The 15,364-nt window shown below is 49.3% G+C and overlaps 1 protein-coding gene across 12 annotated transcripts in view; it reads right to left on the bottom strand.

The window, feature by feature from the left end:
• LOC120916544 (MOB kinase activator 2-like) overlaps positions 1–15,364 on the bottom strand; it is a 303,463-nt gene that overhangs the window by 265,520 nt on the left and 22,579 nt on the right. Inside the window, exon 1 of one of the 12 annotated variants that reach the window (XM_040327582.1) lies at positions 3,335–4,012. The exons of 10 other annotated variants lie outside the window; for them this stretch is intronic. The gene's annotated coding sequence lies outside the window, so the exon portion shown is untranslated. Of the gene's footprint in view, positions 1–3,334; positions 4,013–15,364 lie in introns of those variants that run through there. One more of the 12 variants, XM_040327587.1, reaches the window with a different exon arrangement.

Below are 15,364 nucleotides of genomic sequence, written 5' to 3'. Positions count from 1 at the left end.
CTGTGCTATATGTTTTTTGCTGCAACATTGGCATGGTTATATCTTCTTAGTCCACTCCATAAAATGATCATACATTTCTGCTTAAAGTAGAACTATAGGCAACACTTTATTTTATTTTGGATAAAGTAAGGGAGGGTTATAGCCCGTCAGTTTATTTTTTACCATCCCTGTCCCATTGCAGAGATTTCCCTTCACTTCCTGCCCCATAGACAAACAGGAAGTGAGAGGAAATCTATGCAAATTAAAAGGAGTTGTAAAAGGAAAAAAAAAAAAAAATTTGCCTAAAATTAATGTCTCAAAGGTAGACAGACAGAATAGTGTAATGATTCTGTTAAAAAAAACAAAAAAAAAACAAACACAAAACAAACACACGAGTAAATACTTATTACCGTATTTGCCGGCGTATAAGACGACTGGACGTATAAGACGACCCCCTAATTTTCCAGCCAAAATGTTGGTTTTGGGAATATACTCGCCGTATAAGACTACCCCCTTCCTACTAGTCATGCCTCGCCTCACAGTGCCACCATTACATGCCAGACTGTGCCCCATTACATGCCAGACTCGCTGTGCCCTTACCTTATCCTAAGACATGCAGAATCGCGGCCGTACGTTTTTTTCGAAAGCCGCGCCTCCTACTTCTTCTGTTCCGTGATAGGCGGAACAGTCAGCTTCCCAGGAAGCACTGTGTTCAGTGTTCGCCTATTACGGAGGCCCTCTCGTCCGAAGACGAGAGGGCCTCCGTGATAGGCGGACACTAAACACAGGACGAGAGGGCCTCCGTGATAGGCCAACACTAAACACAGTGCCTCCTGGGAAGCTGAGTGTTCCGCCTATTACGGAACAGAAGACGTAGGAGGCGCGGCTATTGAAAAAACATACGGCCGCGATTCTGCATGTCTTAGGACAGGGATCTGCAATTAGCGGACCTCCAGCTGTTGCCAAACTACAAGTCCCATGAGGCATAGCGAGACTGACAGCATCAAGCATGACACCCAGAGGCAGAGGCATGATGGGACTTGTAGTTTGGCAACAGCTGGAGGTCCGCTAATTGCTTATCCCTGTCTTAGGATAAGGTAAGGATGTTAGGTTACCGGCGTATAAGACGACCCCCGACTTTTAAGAAGATTTTAAGGGGTTAGAAAGTCGTCTTATACGCCGGAAAATACAGTAAGTTCCTTCATCTATATCAACTCCGGTGTTCTAGCTTCTGTTCTCTCATTCACTTCCTGGTTTGCGGAGCTCGTTCATTTAAGAACTACATTTCCCAGTATGCATTGCGGCACGCCCAGTAATTCACACCTCCTTGAAGTCTAACACGTAGAGAGCGTCCTGCCGCACAGATGTAGTTCCCAGGAGGGGGCGACTACGTCACTGACCAACGCAGTAAAGCCTCCCTTCACGGTGGTGAGTAACAATCAGACAAGCAGGAAGTGAACAGGACAGAGAAGAAATAGAGCAACTTCTGAGCAAAAACGAACAATGAGGAAGTGAAAAGAGGAATGTCTGCAGATCAAGAATGCTTATGAAAAAAAAAAAAAAAATTCCTTTACAACCCCTTTAAGAAAATCCATTACACAACCCCCCCCCCCCCCCCAGGACCCTAAGAACTAGTGTCCCCACTCGAAAATTTCAGGTTGGGTCTTAAACAGAAAGGAGAGTTGCATTGACAGGAAGGGGTGGGTCATATTTAAATTAGGGGGTGCACAAGTTTAGTCAGGCCTAGGGCAGCGCAAAACCTAAATACCGTATTTATCGGCGTATACCGCGCACTTTTTTGCCCTGAAATTCAGGGCAAAATCGTGGGTGCGCGATATACGCCGATACCCGCGCCGAGTTTGAACTACTGCGCCGGCATATACCAAGCGCAGTACACTTGTGTATAGTCGGGCAGGCTCGGCTCCTCTCGCAGTCACGTCCTGGACGTACAGGATGCACAGGGGCCGCCAAGCAAGACACCAAAACTGTGTACTAAAAAGTACTAAAAATGTTTTTTTTTTTACAGGAATTGCCGGTCCACTTTAGGGGTGCGCGCTATACGCCGGAGCGTGCAATACCCCGATAAATACAGTACACTTCTAAAGGTCCTCTTAAATATGCGATCTGGGGTCAAAAAGACCTCAGACCTCATATTTACACTAAAATGAAATAAAAAATTAAATATCATTTATCATTTATATCATCAGTTTTCACGTCGCTTCTGCCCTGCAATGGTATGGAGATGGGTGGGAGCCACAATAGCCTCCACCGCTACCAATGGCTCGCCCGCCCCTGATAAATGTGATCTTGAGGCGAACCACTTTTAAATCGAAAACAGGACCGCTCACTGAAGAAGAGGATACTGGGGTTATGGCAGCTAGCAGCTGCCATAACAAAGATATCCCTCTTCAAAGTGCCGACGTATATCGGCGTGAGCTGGTCTGGAAGTGGTTAATGCTCCATGCACACACACACACACACATTTTTGTGGTGTTCTGGCCACAGTTTGTATGTGGCTACTACACAGTTTTGCTGCGTCCAGAGGCGGGGTTTAGCCACCTCTAAACACAGCAAACTATGCGCCTCTCTCCACCCATTGGAATGCAGCTTTTCATGCACTTACCTGTATGTAACCCAGCTGGTTAAAAAAAAAAAAAAAAAACACCTGACCCAATTCCCCTATTCACACATTCAAGGCGATTGGGGGAAACTTTGCGGTGTCGTATTCTGACTGAGACTTCCCTACCACCAGAATACAGAGATCAGGGATGCAGCCTGCAGCGCTGATCGAGTGGCATTTTTTCCCTAACAGAGTGGTTGAACAGAAATTGATCAGTAGATTGACTATTGATTTGCAGTGCCCAGCGCTAAACTGGCCAAATTTCCATCCATGCATGGCCAACATAACATACACTAACAGATTAAAGCTGAACTTCAGCCAACACTTTATTAGCAGTTTTCTCCTTTTGCGATATAGATTTTAAATAAAATCTGATCATGGTTAGCACCACTGTTAATGTTACACGTTTTTTTTCCAACACTAGATCACCAGGTGAAAAACTATAAAAGCCTAAAAAAGAAACCAAATACACCAATCACATCTAAGAATTGGCAAGCTGCATAATAAAAAAAATATTTGCTTTTGAGTTTAATACAGCTTTAAATTTACCCATTCTATTTGCAGAACACAATAGGAAAGAAAGCCAGGAAAACATATGGCTGCCTATACTTCAAACTCAAAAGGATTTATAGGGCATATGGTAATATTGCTGGAATACATTCCTTCATTCTCAAACAACAGACTTCTTCCACATGGCACACTGATCACCCCAAGCCATAAAAAGCAGACGCATACCACCTTCTCCTCTACATGTCATGATAGGAATAGGCTTTGAACGATCGGGATGTGAGCTGTATACAATCTAGTTGCAGGAGACTCCCAGCATGTGAGCAGGGTGGCAGAAGGTGGCCCAGCACAAGCAAAAACCTGCTGTGGGGTGGGTGGAATGTTGACAGAGAAGCGATTGGCTCGGCAGCTTCCTGTTCCAACCTGTTTCAGACACTCCAGGTGAGAAGAAGGCTGCCGAGAGGTACAAACAATGTGTGGAATGTATGCAAACCCGCAAATATTTACCGAACAAAGAGAACAAGACACTTGGAGGAAACAGATCTTCAGAAAATACTTCTACAAGAGTGTGTAAAAGCACAACATACCAGTGGAAAACCCTTGGTCAAAATAGACGTTTTACAAAAATATGATCACGCCTCAGTCAGACCATAAAACAGCTCAATAAAGCAAGCAATGGTTTTGGTTTCCCCAAAAAATTTAGATTAGCATTTTCCTATGTACTAGAGCAGTCTTTCTAAACATTTTCAACAGAGGAGCCCTTGAAATAACGTTCTGGTCTTAGGGAATCCATGCTAAAAATTACTATATCTAGAACTTATGGTACATTAGTATGAGGCTCAGTGGGAAAAGAGGGCCAAATTCTCAAAAGAGATACGCAGACTTAACTCAAGTTTTCTAAATTTACACGGCGCGTATATTTGCGCACGATCTTCAAAACGACTTAAGCAAAGATTTCCGTATTTTCAGCCGTACTTAAATTAGTTACACCTGCGCATCCCCGGGCGCAAATTACGCTAGGCTCGCCATTTTGATAGGCAAAGATGCAAATGAGGGAGTTAGGGCGATTCTCAGAATTAAGTGTGTGTGCCGTATTTTACGCCCTGTGCGCACCTGTTAGTTTTTCTGACTAAATTTCCACATTATAAAACCAGCCCTAATTTTACACATGCTGTGGAAGGGTTTGCTGTAGGTAGTGACTAGAGCTTAGAGCTATAGTTGAGAAGGATCTTTGTGTAAAAATGCCAGGACCAGCTATGATTCTGACGGCACTTGCTGCCTTACAGGCACAAAGGAGGAGGAGGGCACAGAGGAGGAGGATGAGGGCACAGGCGCGAGTTTATCGTCCTCGGCGTGATCTTTGGCAAATGCCAGATTATGAGGTGATTGGCAACTACCGGTTTGATAGGGAGGCCATCCTGGAGATCACCCAACTTCTTCAGGAGGATCTTATCACCCCAACCAGACGCTCCCATGCCCTGACACCTCTACACAAAGTGATGGCAACCCTCCATTTTTTAGCCAGTGGCTCATTCCAGCGTGCATCTGGAGGTGTGGCTGGGATGGTGCAGTCATCAATGAGCAAATGTGTCCATCAGGTGGTCCCTGCCATACTGCGGCGCATGAGCAACCAGTTTGTGATGCCCACCCAGGAGGAGCAGCGTGTGCAAGCCATGACAGACTTCTATAACATTGCTGGCTTCCCAAGGACCATCGGGGCGATAGACTGCACCCATGTGGCACTACAGGCCCCCCATGAAACAGAACACCTGTTCAGAAACAGGAAATGCTGGCATTCGATCAATGTCCAGGTGATCGTAGATGCCCATGGCCTCATCTGGCACGTTTGTGCCAAGTTTCCAGGGTCGTGCCACGACAGTTACATCCTACGGCAGACCAAGATCTACCAAGACTTGGAGCATAATGTGTATGGAGACAGCTGGCTGATTGGTGTCAGGTATGCCCCCCCCATGATGCAGACATCACAAGGGGCACATGCATGACTAATAACCTCCTGTCTTTTCCCTTACAGGTGACTCAGGATATGCGTTGGGACCCCACCTGATGACCCCCTTTAGGAACCCCCAAACACCCGGAGAACGGAAATTCAATGAGGTGCACATCCAGACCCGGGCAATAGTAGAGCGGACATTTGGCCTTCTCAAGTCCAGATTTAGATGCCTTGACAAGACTGGGGGTACACTCTTGTATTCCCCAGACTTTGTCTGCCAAATTATTGGGGCATGTTGCATCCTCCATAATTCTGCTTTGAGAAGGGGCCTGCATGTGGAGATATGTCCTGACCTAACCCCCCACCCAGGCAATCCCCCCCCCCCAAACCCCTCTACCCGGTCTTCTGAGGGCCAGGCAATAAGGAGACAACTGGCTGAAGGCATCTTTGCCCAGTAAATGGACCCTAATTATCTTTATTTTTTTGCTTTGCCCAGAATAAATCACAGAGATTATGTGACCTTTAAATATTTTCGTTGCACATAAAATGCACATTACTTATATGCCAATGAGAATGTTTTTTTTTGGTTACAAAACGCACATTAATTATCTCACAATGAGAATGCATGAATGCACGTCACTGTGGTCCCTAGCACAGACACATCACATGCACATCGAATTGGATTAGAACCAAGTACCCCCCCCCTTTGGTACTTGGCAGCAGTAACGCCCCGCCACGGCTCCAATTATGTCACTGTGCATTCATACACCATTCAGGAACCTAGGATGACTTCTCCCTGGTCCTGGGGATCCCTACTCCACCAAAACTGAGGGTGACACCCTTATGTTTTCAGTAAAGCCACCCCCCCCCACATTCACACATCATTCACACACACATAAACCAAATCATAAGTACAGTAGCAAAAAAAAAAAGTGCTCCTTCTGGGCTGGCCACGGGCACGGGCACGGCCGACTGGGGGATCTTCACGGGGGGGGTCTGTGCAGGGGAGGGAGTATTTTGAGGGGGGGGTCTGTGCAGGGGAGGGAGTATTTTGAGGGGGGGGGGGTCTGTGCAGGGGAAGAAGGAGCCTCCCCTGGTGTCTGTCCTCCTGCTGGCCTTCCCTCCAAGGCAACGGCTATCCTTGTCAGACAGGAAGTAATGTCAGCCGTATTGGCCTGCACAGCCCGGGTATTGGCCTGCACAGCCTGGGTGAGGGCAGTCACCTCCTGGGCCACGCCTGTTGTGGCGTTCCTCAGGTCCCACAAACAGGTGATGACCCCCACTGAGTTGGTGGCCACGTCACCCAGTGACTCCCTCATTGCACCCAGGCTGCGCTCCACCTTGGTCATGGTTTTTTGGATTGCAGACAGACTGCGGGTCTGCCGGACATTGTCCCTCAACAGACTGACCGGCAGACGCACCAACCCCCCCCTGTTTTCCGGGGTCGGCCTCCTACTTGCCCCTGAGGCTTGTGGCCTTGGAGGAGGAGTTGGAGTGAGCCATGGGTGCTGCTGCATGTTGGAGGAGGGTTGGAAGGGGCGACCCATGATGGTGGCCTGACTGCTGGGCGCCTGTGGGGTTCCCTCAGGGGATGACTCAAAGGTCATATCTTGGCCCATCATGATTTGCTGCCCAATCACAATATTGTCATCTTCCTCCCCCTCATCCTTCTCCCACTCAACATCCAGATTAGGGGAGTTGTGGGCACTCCCCTCCCATGGCGAATCCTGCCCTTCTTGGGACTCTGCATCAGCCTGTCTTGGGGGTGGTGCAGCAGCCTGCCCTGTTGGGGCTGCCACCTCCTGACCTGATGGGGCTGCCACCTCCTGACCTGATGGGGCTGCCACCTCCTGACCTGATGGGGCCTGCAACCTCCTGGGCTGATGGGGCCTGCAACCTCCTGGGCTGATGGGGCCTGCAACCTCCTGGGCTGATGGGGCCTGCAACCTCCTGGGCTGATGGGGCCTGCAACCTCCTGGGCTGATGGGGCCTGCAACCTCCTGGGCTGATGGGGCCTGCAACCTCCTGGGCTGATGGGGCCTGCAACCTCCTGGGCTGATGGGGCCTGCAACCTCCTGGGCTGATGGGGCCTGCAACCTCCTGGGCTGATGGGGCCTGCAACCTCCTGGGCTGATGGGGCCTGCAACCTCCTGGGCTGATGGGGCCTGCAACCTCCTGGGCTGATGGGGCCTGCAACCTCCTGGGCTGATGGGGCCTGCAACCTCCTGGGCTGATGGGGCCTGCAACCTCCTGGGCTGATGGGGCCTGCAACCTCCTGGGCTGATGGGGCCTGCAACCTCCTGGGCTGATGGGGCCTGCAACCTCCTGGGCTGATGGGGCCTGCAACCTCCTGGGCTGATGGGGCCTGCAACCTCCTGGGCTGATGGGGCCTGCAACCTCCTGGGCTGATGGGGCCTGCAACCTCCTGGGCTGATGGGGCCTGCAACCTCCTGGGCTGATGGGGCCTGCAACCTCCTGGGCTGATGGGGCCTGCAACCTCCTGGGCTGATGGGGCCTGCAACCTCCTGGGCTGATGGGGCCTGCAACCTCCTGGGCTGATGGGGCCTGCAACCTCCTGGGCTGATGGGGCCTGCAACCTCCTGGGCTGATGGGGCCTGCAACCTCCTGGGCTGATGGGGCCTGCAACCTCCTGGGCTGATGGGGCCTGCAACCTCCTGGGCTGATGGGGCCTGCAACCTCCTGGGCTGATGGGGCTGCAACCTCCTGGCCATCTGGGGAGGACACAAAACAATCACAGGTTGGTGGATCCACACACTTGGCACATCTTCCCTTCCCCCACCCACACATGCTAATCACCAGATAGAAATTACAAAAAATTACCCGTCCTCATAAGAGGATCATTGTCAAAGCCAGGCAGGCCCACCACCTGCTGTGGGTGGAAACACTGGGCCACTGCCCATTCCTCCTCACTCATCCTGACTGGGCAGGGTCCCCCTCCTCCAGTGCCCCTGGTATGGGCATGCAGCATTGCCAGCTTGTTCCGGGACACGCTCCTTAAGTCATTTATTTTTTTTTGTACTCCAGCGATGGTCCTGGTCTCCCCCCCCCCCCCCCCGCCGCATTGATCCGATCGGTAATAGTTTTAAGGATCTCCTTCCTCCTGGCCGGGGTGGTGTTGTGGCTCTCAGGGCCATGGAGAAATCGCCCAAATTTAATGACGCCCTGAGCAAGTATATGCTTCTCTGCCAGGGTAAAATTAAGCTTCCTGCGCTTGGGAGCCATGACAGACAAGACCCAGCAACAGGGAACTCACCCAAAAAACAAACAATACACACACAACAAAGAAAATAAAAACAAGCAAAAAAAAATAAATATACAGACAGCTACTATAAATTCAAAAACAAACAGGCAAAAAAGGACAACAAAAAACAATCACACACCAAAAAAGAAATACTTATCAAAAACAAACAGGCAAACAATCAAAACAAATAACAAATTAGCAAAAACAAACACCAACTATACCCTCCAACTCCACAAACACTTTTCTCACAAACAAATCTTACCAACAAACACTGACAAACGTTCAAAGCAGAAGCAACTTGCTTTAGGAAGGGAGCACAGGGAAATACTTTTGCAATAGAAGTCTGTTTGACTGGGGCTATTTAGACACAGGGCGATCTTCAAACTAAGTACGCTTGGCCTTTTACCTATCTCACTGATTGCGATGACCAAAGTTCTGCACATGCGCAGTGAGGTCCAGATTCGTGCGCGCATGCGCAGTACGGCCGGCACTTCATTTGCATGGGGTCACGGCTCATTACAATGAGGCACGCCCACTTCATTCCCACTTGCCATAACCACGCCTTACGCATTGAAACTTAGGTTAAGGATGGCGCAATTTTGTGCGCAAATGTGCTGAGAATACGGTACTTACGACACCAACTTAGGGCGCCGTAACTTAAATGACATAAGTTAGATAATCCTAAATTTACACAGGTTTTTGAGAATTTGGCCCAATGTTCCTAAGGCCTCGTACAGACGACCGGACTGTTCGCTGAAAATCGGTCTGCCGGACCGTTTTCAGCGGACATGTCCGGCCGGAGATATCTGTCTGATGGTTGTACACACCATCAGACAGAAATCCGCGCGTACACCATCCGCGGTGACGTGGCCGTGCCGATGACGCGGCGACATGCGCGGCCCTGGACGTTCAATGCTTCCACGCAGTGCTTTAAGTGGGCCAAAAGAGGTGCCGGTACTCTATTAGGCGCCGGTGCCCCCCCCCCCCAATACTGAACATGAAAATACCCTTGGCTGCGTGTGATGGGCACAGTGGCGACAATTGATGGTGGCACAGTGGCAGTGTGAGTTGGGCACAGTGGCTGCATGTGATGGCACAGTGGCTGCGTGTGATGGGCACAGTGGCTGCGTGTGATGGGCACAGTGGCTGCGTGTGATGGGCACAGTGGCTGCGTGTGATGGGCACAGTGGCTGCGTGTGATGGGCACAGTGGCTGCGTGTGATGGGCACAGTGGCTGCGTGTGATGGGCACAGTGAGGCTGCAATTAATGGGGGGTTTTTTTAGTTAGAGAAGGCAAGCTCAAAATAACTCAAAAATATTTTTTTGTGCCATTTTTTTATTAAAAAACTGATGGTCACCTCAGTCCAACCCCCCCTCCCTCCAATACAGTCAATTCTTTTCTTACTTTCTTCTGTTGCAGCCCTGAGTCCAGGATCCAGACAGTAGCAGCACTAGGAACTGTAGATGCAGGCTGAGCTGAGGCTCCTCGTGACTTGGGCTTCTTTCCTTGCCGCCGACACAGCTCCCTTCGCGAGTCCTCCTCTCACCTCGCCTCCGGCGTGACGTCACGCGGCGCACGCCAGGGAATGAACCAACTCTCCTCCATGGGGGGGGGGTCGAGGAAACGCACAGGACAGGAGTGACAGGAGAGAGGAAAGGGAGCCAGGAGCGCACTCGGCAGCAGTGAGAGTCGGCTCCGGCGGGGCGGCATACAGTTTCTTTCGGTACCGGTACTGTAAAACCACGTACTGGGCGCACGGAGAGGTGCTGGTACTCTCCAGGGCCATTTTTGGAAGTGGCGGTACTGAGTACCGCCGCGTTCCGGCCCAGTTAAAGCACTGCTTCCACGCATGCGTCGAAGTGATTCGACGCATGCAAGGGATGGCGGCCGCTCGGACATGTACGGTGAGTCTGTACAGACGACCGAACCTGTCCGACGGACAGCTTTCCAGCGGACATGTTTCTTAGCATGCTAAGAAACATTTGTCCGCTCGAAAACGGTCGGGTGGACAAATGTCCGCTCGGCCCTACAGACGACCGAACATGTCTGCTGAAACTGGTCCGCAGACCAGTTTCAGCAGACATGTTCGGTCGTCTGTACGAGGCCTTACACTTGTGGTTATTGGAAAGAATTACCCCCTTGCAGATAGCTAAATAAAGCAAATTATGGCAGTGTTATGGAAGAGGCAAAAATTGCTCAAGGAACACCTAGTAACCTCTTGGGGGTACCCTTTTGATAAACCTATGCTAAAAAGTATCAATACACAAGTCCTTTAAATGGAGAAGACCGAAGGCCCAAAGTGCCAGGCATTAGCAATTGATTGCATCAACAAAAATCATAGTGGGTACTACAGTCAAGTCCCCACCTGATCTAGGGAATATTTAATTGCCTCCTTGGGGGATTAGGAAGGATTTGTTTCCCCTGCTGGAGCAAATTGGAATTGGTTTATGCTTTATTGTTTTTTTTGCCTTCCTCTATCAACTGTGGTATTGGATAGTTTTCTTTTTTGTTTCTATGTTGGTTGAACTGGATTTACTTTTTTCAACCAGATTAATTATGTAACTATATGTAGCTATTATTGTGGATGTGACAAATGCCACTCTTGTACTGGCAATACACGGAGCGCATTTCACTTGGTTCCTGGTAAACTGACCAAAATGCACTTAAAGCGGGGGTTCACCCAAAAAAAAAAAAAAAAAAAAAAAATGTTAACATTGTCATTCTGACAACTGGGCTGAATGTAATCGGCTGTTTTTTATTTTATTGCCGTACATACCGTATTTTCACCGCCGCTGCCGGGTATGTAATCTGCGGGACTGGGCATTCCTAATTGATTGACATCCTTCCGACTGGCACATACAGCGCGTCACGAGTTGCCGAAAGAAGCCGAACGTTGGTGCGCAGGCGCCATATAGCGCCGACTCGCAGTCCGGATTCTTTCGGCAACTCGTGATGCGCTGTATGCGCCAGTCGGAAGGATGTCAATTAGGAACGCCCAGTCCCGCAGATTACATACCCCGAAGCGACGGTGAAAATACGGTATGTACGGCAATAAAAAAAAAAAAAAAAAGGAGCCGATTGTCATTCTGACAACTCGGCTGAATGTAATATTAAATTATTTTTTTTGGGTGAACCCCCGCTTTAACTTCTGTCTAGGGATGAGCCGAACACCCCCGTTTCGGTTGGCATCCAGAACATGCGAACGGACTGAAAGTTTGCGCGAACTTTCGAACACTGTTAAAGTCTATGGGACTCGAACGTGAGAAATCAAAAGTGCAAATTTTAAAGGCCAATATGCAAGTTATTGTCCTAAAAAGGGTTTGGAGACCTGGGTCCTGCCCCAGGGTACATGTATCAATGCAAAAGTTGTAAAAACTGAATTTTTTTCAGGAGCAGTGATTTTAATGATGCTTAAAGCGGGGGCTCACCAAAATTTTTTTTTTTTTTAACATTGTCATTCTAAACTCGCCTGAATGTAATCGGGTGTTTTTTTTTTTAAATCGTTGCCGTACATACCATTTTATAGATATATGTTCACCGCGGCTTCCGGGTATAATCTGCGGGACTGGGCGTTCCTAATTGATTGACATGCTTCCGACCGTCGCATACAGTGCGTCACGAGTTGCCGAAAGAAGCCGGACTGCGAGTCGGCTCTATAAGGCGCCTGCGCACCGACGTTCGGCTTCTTTCGCTGAGCACCGGCATCCTTCCCAGCACCTGCATCCTTCCCAGCTGCCAGCAGAGTCACCCAGTGTGCCATGAAAAATAGGTAACGTCCCTGTCCATGCCTGCTGTACCATGTGATGTGTCAGTGGCGATATGCACCTTACCGCTGCCCGCCCTGTCCAGCGAGGCCAAGACATTGCCTTCCACATGCCGGTAGAGAGCCGGAATCACCTTCAGTGAAAAAAGTGGCATTTGGGAATCTGCCACTGAGGTACCGCACATTCCACAAACTCACGGAAGGGGGCATAGTCTACCAACTGAAAAGGCAGCAGTTGAAGTGCTAGCAATGTAGCCAAGCTAGCATTCACCCGCTGGGCATGTGTATGACTGGGAGCAAATTTCTTTTGCTGGTGTAGCAACTGGGGCAGGGAAATTTGCCTGGTACAATCAGAAGTTGGTGTACCGATGGCAGTGGCACACCTAATTCTACACCTTCAAACCTCTCAGTGCAGGTTTCTGAAGGTATAGTGGGGTTGGAGATGCCAGCTGATGAGGAGCAAGAAGAGGTCCGCTTTGTTCTTTGGCGTGGGTCTTTTATGTATGTTTGCCAACAGACTGCATGGCAGGTCGATATATGTCTGGTCAAGCATGTGGTGCCCAAGCGGCTGCTGTTTTGGCCACACTTGATATGCTTCAGACATATGTTGCAAATAGCAACGGTGCGATCTGCTGCACACGTCTGAAAAAAAGGCCCACACCAAAGAACTTTTGGAAAAAAATAGATTTTTAATACAGCTTACCTGTAAAATCTTTTTCTTGGAGTACATCACGGGACACAGAGCAGCATATTCATTACTATATGGGTTATATGGAGTACCTTCAGGTGATGGACACTGGCAATCTCAAACAGGAAGTGCCCCTCCCTATATAACCCCCTCCCATAGGAGGAGTACCTCAGTTTTGTAGCAAGCAGTATGCCTCCCAAAATGGTCCCCAAAAGAGGGGTGGGAGCTCTGTGTCCCGTGATGTACTCCAAGAAAAAGATTTTACAGGTAAGCTGTATTAAAAATCTCTTTTTCTTTATCGTACATCACGGGACACAGAGCAGCATATTCATTACTATATGGGATGTCCCAAAGCAATGCTTACAATGAGGGGAGGGAGAACATCTTCCCAAGACAAAAGGATTTAATTTAGAGCTATACTCAAATCATAATAAATCCAACTTAGTTGAGAAAAATAATTTTTAAATTTAACTCAAAAGGGAGCCCCCGGAATCCGAGGGTCTCAAACTGCAGCCTGCAGCACTGCCTGCCCAAAGGCTGTATCAGTATTCCTTCTTACGTCCAACTGGTAGAATTTTGTAAACGTGTGGACAGAAGACCAGGTTGCCGCCTTGCAACTTGAGCCATAGAGATCTGGTGGTGTGCTGCCCAGGATGCGCCCATGGCATAGTAGAATGAGCCTTTAATGATAACGGAGGAGGCAACCTCTTCAAGCCGTAGGCCTGAGTGATTAACTGTTTAATCCACCTTGAGATGGTGGATTTTGCAGCTGCCTGCCCCTTCTTGGGCCCATCCGGTAAAATGAACAACACATCTGTTTTCCGGATCTTCTCTGTAGCTTTAAGATAGGCCTTCATGGCCCTGACAATATCCAAGGTATGCAGCAACCCTTCCTTTCTGGAAGTAGGTTTAGGAAAGAAGGATGGTAATACCAAATCCTGGTTTAGATGAAAACTGGATATAACCTTTGGTAGGAAGGAAGGATGAGGGCGGAGAACGACCTTGTCCTTATGTAAAATAAGATATGGTTCCTTACAGGATAAGGCTGCCAGTTCCGATACTCTTCTGGCGGAAACTATGGCGACCAAAAATACCAACTTCCTTGTCAGTAAAACCAAAGGAATTTCAGCCAACGGCTCAAAAGGTTGTTTCTGTAAACTTGACAGAACAAGATTTAAATCCCACTGACAAATTGGGGATTTAACTGGAGGATTAATACATAAGACCCCTTGAATGAAGGTCTTAACCAGCGAGTGGGTGGCCAGCGGCTGCTGAAACCACACTGACAAAGCTGAAATCTGTCCCTTGATTGTGCTTAATGCCAGTCCTTTATCCACTCCTAGCTGGAGAAAACTTAATACTCTATCGATGGTAAACTTGCGAGAAAGCCATCGCTTGGACTCACACCAGCCTACATAGGCCTTCCAGACCCTGTAATAAATCACCCTAGAGACCGGTTTCCTGGCTCTGATTAGGGTAGAGATTACTTTCTGAGACAGACCTCTACCCCTGAGAATCAGGGATTCAGCCTCCAGGCCGTCAAATTTAGATGCCGTAAGGCAGGGTGGAGGATCGGACCTTGCGATAGCAGGTCTGGCCGTAGAGGAAGAGTCCAAGGGTCTCCCACTACCATCTTCAGGATTAGTGAATACCATGCCCTTCTGGGCCATGCTGGAGCTACCAGGATGACTGGTATGTGCTCCACCCTGATCCTGCGCAGCAGGCGGGGTAGTAACTGGAGCGGGGGAAACGCATAAAGAAGTTTGAACTGATGCCAAGGGCAAACCAGCGCATCGGTCCCGCAGGCCATCGGATCCCTTGAGCGGGATATGAACCTGTCTAGCTTCTTGTTGAGTCTCGATGCCATGACATCCACGTCCGGCACTCCCCATCTTTGGCAGAGTGTCTGAAAGACTTGTGGATGTAGAGACCATTCCCCCGGCAACAGAGTCTGGCGACTTAAGAAGTCCGCCTGAAGGTTGTCCACTCCTGGAATGAATATTGCCGATATGCAGGGCACATGAGCCTCTGCCCACAGGAGAATCAAGCTCACCTCTCTCTGAGCGGCTTGACTCTTGGTTCCCCCTTGGTGATTTATGTATGCCACGGCCGTGGCATTGTCTGATTGAATTCTCACCGGGAACCCCTGCAATTTGGACGTCCAAGCCCTGAGGGCTAGTCGAGCAGCTCTGAGCTCCAAGATGTTGATGGGCAACTGCTTCTCTGGCTTTGCCCAAGTACCTTGGCGAGTGCAACCATCCAAAATTGCTCCCCAGCCCGTCAGGCTGGCATCTGTGGTTACTATCTTCCAAGCCACTGGGCTGAAAGACTTCCCCTTCAGTAGATTCTGAGGGTCTAACCACCAACACAGACTTTGTCGGACTCTTGATGAGAGCGGCAAAGGGATATCCAAGGCCTGTGGCCTCTTGCTCCATGCTGACAGGATGGCTGCCTGCAGGATGCGAGTGTGGCTCTGGGCGTACGGTACCGCCTCGAATGTGGCCACCATCTTGCCTAGTAACCGCATACATAGGCGAACAGTTGGTTCTTTCTTGCTTAGAACCAGTAGGATTAATTCCTTGATGGCTTTGAT

The sequence above is a fragment of the Rana temporaria genome, chromosome 10 (genome assembly GCF_905171775.1).
Source record: "Rana temporaria chromosome 10, aRanTem1.1, whole genome shotgun sequence".
NCBI lineage: Eukaryota > Metazoa > Chordata > Amphibia > Anura > Ranidae > Rana > Rana temporaria.
Note: the sequence above shows the minus strand (reverse complement) of the source record. Positions and strands in the feature narration are given on the sequence as shown.